This window comes from Centroberyx affinis, unplaced genomic scaffold (genome assembly GCF_046629955.1).
Source record: "Centroberyx affinis isolate AG114_WGS23_722 - 3 ecotype Tasmania unplaced genomic scaffold, CSIRO-AGI_Caff_v1 ptg000284l_1, whole genome shotgun sequence".
Lineage (NCBI taxonomy): Eukaryota > Metazoa > Chordata > Actinopteri > Beryciformes > Berycidae > Centroberyx > Centroberyx affinis.
Genome location: NW_027278963.1, coordinates 45,975 through 52,655, shown reverse-complemented (window position 1 = coordinate 52,655; position 6,681 = coordinate 45,975).

The window sequence follows — 6,681 nt, the reverse complement described above, 5'->3', positions numbered from 1 at the left end:
CTTAACATTCACCCCTCACACAACGACGTGATTATCGCAATGTGTGTGTGTGTGTGCTAGTGTGCCTGCATGTGTGTGAGCAGCTGAACTCATTTGAGGTCACCGTTACAAAATTTTGTGGTGACGTTAGGCCTGTTTTGTCCAAGCTTTTCTTCAACTGATTCCAACAAGAGGATTCTGAAATTACCTCAATTGGTAAATTCACATACACACACACACACACACACACACACACACACACACACACACACACACACACACACACACAAACAAACACACTTTCCCTGCTAAAAGGTGAAGATTGGTCTGGCAATCAGGCCTTCAAGAGATCATAAGACATGTTTTTTTATTTCAATATGCCTATTTAGTTCTACTCAAGTTCTCTAAAGTCATAAAAATAGAATAACCTGGCTGTTGAAGTCCTAATGCCGGACAGATGCATGGACAGGGAGCTGCTACAATCATCCCCACTGTATGTTTACATTATTAAATCATAAGTTAGACTGCTGCAGAACATAACCACTACATTTTCAGACACACAAAACTCTGACCTACCTCTCACCCCTTGCCGTTGCATTTTTTTTTACGACTATAATTGCATTAGAGTTGCTATTTTCAGATAATACAACTAAGCACAGATGATAGAACTAAAACTCTGGCTCTCCCTGTCTCTACATATCTGTGAGGTCAGATAAAATTCACGACTTCCATCCCATTGTGTCTCTCTGGATATAATTATATTACAGTGGCTAATCTCTTATAAGATGATCTTTTGGGTATAAACAGAATTTCCATCTGGACAGAAATCAGTACTGAGTTGATGTGAATCAGACAGACAGGAGCATTTGTAGCTCAGCAGACATGCAGGCATGTCAAGGTTAAACTGAGGCAATGCGATTTAATGCAGCTGTGTACTAACAAACTGGCAGATAGACAAATTGGTAAACACACATGATAGACAAGTTAAGATATTAGCTCTGTAGCCAGGACCACCTTAGTTGAGTCTGGTTCAAGTCTGAGTCAAGGCCAAAACCAAAGGGGTCAATACTAAGTCAAGGCCTCTATGTGAATGCATTCCAATTATACTATTTCCAGTGACAGTCTATGGAGAAAATGTGTCTAATCAATTTAACTTTTCTAAGTAAATATGAAAATTATGGACATTTTAATAAAACAAATGAAGCAAATCGAAGCCCAGCAGTGGCTGAGAGAGCAGACCGAGTCAGAATAAGCATGCATTTGAAACAACTCTGAACCATAGAAATGTGGATTTGAGACCATGACGGCCCTGCGATGTCACACAGCAGTTATGAATGTTCCTTCTATTCCTGCCGCTCAAGTGAAGCTCTTGTTCAGGTGTTATGAATGTGTAATACATCTGTTTCCAGTAAGGGTTTCTTATTTACCATGCAAGACAAATCAGCTGTCCCCAAACGGTGTCACTCCTCATGCTGCTGATAGTATATAGTAAGTATATAGTAAGTACACACAGGCCATCCAGATAGTTGAAGGGTTCAATTGGTATAGCTTCCAGTTTCTCTTTATGCCTAATAGCATTACAACTTTGTTATTTCTTAGCATTTTACACTCTGTTGACAGCAGAGACCGCCAAATATGTAGGAGCTGTCATCTACCATTATGGCAGTCTAACAAAAACAAAACAAATGCTTAGATTTGATTCACAAATTACCTAAAATATGTGGTTTAGATGGGAATCTACAAGCTTGGTAATGAGTACGTTTCCTGTTAGCATGTTTTTACCACTTAGCCCTGCCTGTCTATGTGGATCGACAGGCTAATGAAACCACCGAGAAATGATGGCACCCCTCTGACAGTGTTGTCTCTTGTAAAAATGGCTGAATATCCATGCTTGACTAGTATAATTAAGCAATAACACACGACAGGGAGTCCTATATGACTGCAGCACACTGTCTGACCATGATGCATCACGACATTGAGTATGTTATTGCTTTTCTGCAACATTTACAACATTTTCACAATAGTATCAGACATTAAAGATACAAGTTTGGGTTTTAATATAATCATTTTACTCTGGCTTTCCACCAACAAAAAATTGAGTTCCCCATTGTTAAGCAATAAACATCCTTGCTTGCTTCGTTCCATTCAAAGCTCAAGGTGGAGTGATACCATTTGAAGTTTATAGGCACTCTTGGAAAGCCTCTGGTCCAATCGCAATGTCGTATAATGGTAATCATGATACTCTCACCTGTCATATGAATGTGTTGACTGCTTAAATTGCTAGAATGAGGTCAGACAGTTTTGGACATCATTGGGAAACCTGTCTATAGAGATAAGAAGGCAGAGCACAGAAGAGCTTTGAGGCACTGCAGTCAAATAGGGTTACATCCGATGTCTTTATGCTTATAACCATGTCTTCCATAATGTGGAAGAAGCTCATGCAGAGTGTGCTTCTATATGGTCTATTATAACTTTTCTCAAGACAAAAAACAACATCACAATCCTGCATTTCTTATATGTCTGCTTCACAAGCTAATCGGATCCATTTTATGACTTCAAAGACAAACAGACTCTCAGCATCGGGGACAGCAGAGTGGTTTCAGGAAGAGGCCGTAGACCGTGGATGAACACTCACTTTCACTTTTCATCGGTCAAGGCTGTGCGCCATGCATTGCCTCTCAGTGAAGTGAACAAGGCCTCCCGCTGAGAGGAGGTTACCAGAGTCTCACTTTGAAGTCGGCCCTCCGAGTCCGAGTAGACAATGTTTACATTCTTCCAGGGCATCACTCCCTCCCAGCCGGCCCACCCCTCTCCAACACACACTCATATATCCAGTCTCATCTGTCTGTCTTTCTGACTGACTGACTGACTCTCTCTCTCACTCACTCTCACTAATGTCTTTAGTATGCTGGAGCACCCCAAGTTTCTAGAGTCACACTAGAGTCATTTGTTTCTTAATGATACAATCCAGACTTTATTTGACCATGTAAATTTGGGGTATATTCACATAGGATAATAATAATTTCGAAACTTTCCTTACCAATCATATCTCAAAATGCAAGTCCAGCGTTTTAAAATATTTCAAATGTAAACAAACATTTTGTAGCCTCAAAATATATGTAAAACTTAAACATAGCTGTCACATAATGGCAGTTATTATATCAAAAGCTGAGACAATAAATTGAGGGGGGGGATACTACAATTATGCACTGCATATTTGTTGATGAGCCCATCTTAAATAGACCCCTATCATCAAGCTATGCACCAGGCTCTTTTTTTTTTTTTTTTAGAGAAGATAAACATTGATTTTAATGGATCTGAACACCTCTTGGTGTGTCTTAGTGGAGGCATGTAATGTTTATATTCAAATTGTAATTTCCATATTAGCCACAAGATGGCAATATATGCAACCATTCAACATTTTACAAAGACACAGATGCTGTCGCCCTTTTCCCATTGTTAATACTTGCATGTCTTTGTTAAAACTGCAGCGTATGCCCCCGCAAACTCTGATACAACATGGCTTCAAATATTTGAGCTGGGGTGTGTGTGTGTCATAAACAGCTTTTCTGTTCCCAAATGATATGAAGGATAAGCCTGAATATGAGTCATGAATGAGCCATGACTCAGACAAGAATGCTCTCTTGCAACACTCCTGCAGTTCCCTGTTCACAATACATAATGCCAAATTCACACTACACACTTCCACCATGCTGCACACTACTCCAAGTTTGCACCCCTTTCTTTTTGCCTGCCTGTGTGACTGCATACATACAAACCTTGAAACCTACAACTGTCTTTGATGAAAAGATATACAAAGCATTGATTTCTGTACTTGAAGTCCTTTATCCCAAAATGAATCAGATGTAATGTTTGATCCAACATTTTTGCTTTCTAGGATTATTTTGACAGACATTTTGTTCAAAACGCTGTGAGCAAAAATACTTAGTCATCATGAGTGTGACACATCGTCCCATGAGGCCTTTACACACCCCCACCCCGTCTTTCTGCCACCCACCCAAGAGCTGGGTGCAAATACCACACTCTGGCCACACAGATTCCTCTCTTCCCATATGCACACACACGCAATCAACACTCCTGTGACAGGCGTGCAAGATTAGAGAAGTTCACTGTGTTTTTCTTAATATATTGTAAATAATATCAGGTGACTAAAAATGAGGAAGTAGCCCATGAGAAGAGCTTTAAAGATTTCCCTGCTGTGTCATTCTGGTCACTTTAACTCGGACCGAAACAAAAACATGTCCACACACCAAGATAAATCCTGATGTTGTAAATATGATTCCAAGAAGTGAAGGATGCTACAAGATTTAATGCTGCATGATAATGCGTTACAATTGCAATTTTATAAAACAAATATTATGGATATAGAAAGCAACAAGAACCTATTGACCTCCACTAATTCAGTGAAGTTACTAGTTCAAAGAAAAGTAATGTTGGAAAAGATTAGAATCACAGTTACAGCAACAAAGACAGGAAAACATTGATTCACAAGGTATAAGCCTATATATTTTACAGCAACACAGCAGGATCATATTGATGGTGAAGAAAATTAAGGTCCTAACACAAAGTCTGTAGTCTGTTAGGAAGATTTCAAAATGAACCACACACACTCTGCTATCTCTGCCTTATTGACAGATCAATGATAGAGTTATGCAAATGCCTCAGTTACTATGGAATAGCTAATTGGTATTAAAATATCCACCTCTTATCATAGAAGTATTACTTCATTTCATGCCTATACCCAAGGACAGTTTATGATAACAAACATTCACTGTCATCTCCTATAGCCAGAAATTAGATAGAAGAGTTTGTCTTAAAATGTTTCCTTCTAATATCTGACATTGACCAATGTACTGCTCCATAGAAAGTTGCAAAGTTGGAAAGAAGAGCATGACATTACTCTGAATGGGTATCATTGCTCAAATAAACAGTCTATGAACCGCTTATCTCAGTCTACCATTCACTGTCAATGAAGGGACTCTAGTATTGTCACTGATTAGAGTCTTGATTCTCTGGTTTCTACCTCTGGAAGAGGATTAATGTAAATGTTTTCAAATAGGTTTGCCGGTCCTTAGCTATGGGAATAAAAAGTAAATTCTTAAATTGAGTGGTATGTCTAAGAATAAGTGGTATATCTATTTCAGAATAAAACCTTAGTTCTATATGCAATAACATTCCAGCCTGAAAGTCACATCCTGTTAGACAGGATGTGGCTTGTAGAGAAGTGAGGTATCAGACTGGACAGGCTGCTTTCCCCCTTACCAGTAATAAAGCAGGGGCAAGATTTACAATCATCTTGCAGAAGACCATAGTCAGGGCCAGAACATTTTTCAAAGATAGACTTTGTCAAGCATCTAGTGGTGTTTAAGAATCCTAAATATCCTTTCCAATTGACATAGGCCAAATTAATAAAAACAGCCAAACCATTTGCAAGACATAGTCTTAAATAATTATCATACTATGAGGCTAAGAGAGTTTTGACTGGGCCTGCAATCGACTGTACTTTCTTCTTCATGTGTCAAAACATTACAGTACACATTAAGTCACATTACAGTACACTTCATTTTCCAGGATACATTTTCTGGAGCATTTCTGCATATTTGACAAAGAAAGGCAACTCAGATTTTCATTTACCTGTAGTTTGGAGGCTATGGAGGACAGGTCCTCTTGGTTTATGTCTGCTTGACTACTTTGACGTCCAACCTAAACTCCAAATTATTCACACTAATTTACTCACTGAGCTACCTCCTATTGTTGTCAATCAGTCCTGGATAGAAGCATGGGACAGTGAAAGGGCCCTAGATTTAAACCAAAGTCTGTTTCCTCTTTTCTGGCACCCTGGAGCAGGGTGCAAAGGGAAGCTTTTACGTCAACTGCTTCTACATCTCAGACCAAAATAATCACACATTCTGACAAGTCATCCTGTTGCATAATCACCAATTTCTGTAAATGGATCAAATAGCGCTAAAATCAGTGGGTGATCCAAATTCTACTTCTGAAATGCTGTGGGGTCGATGTTACTTCCCTGTCAAGTTTTTGTGGGAATTCTCAACAAAACCACAGTTATATTGGTACTTACCTGCTAAATGACACATGATGGACATTTGTCATGCTTTGTCAGGCTGCTTAATGCATATATGCATTCATTCCCAAAAGCATGCACACTTTGATATTGTTGTCAAGGTCAATACTAACAACAGAGGCTTGACTTTCAAGTCTAGACTGAATTCTGTTAATTTCATATTCTTGAGACAGTTTGTCCATAACTGATGAGTGCTGCTCGACTTGTGAGAACAAAACACACAAGTGTTTTTGGTCACCTTTATGGAACTGTGACATTCCATTCGAAAGGAAAGGGCTCCAATATTGCATTCACGGTCACACTGTAATCTGCATAATGACAATGATGAACAACCCATCAGGGATGATTTGAGAGAAAAAGCCTCCAATTCCCCTTCAGATGCATGTTGATTGTGTTTATTCATGGCAGTTAGGTTGATGAGGGAGCAATATGGAGGAGGTTGGATGGACACTTGTTACGTGTTACAGCTAAAATAGCAGACATCTCTCCACAAAGAACAAACAGCAAAGCCAGACTGAAATCAAGGCGTCTGCAAAAGCTCTCAGGAATGCAAATTCAAAAGCACTTCATTACTTGCTTTCTCCCTGCAATCTTGTGTC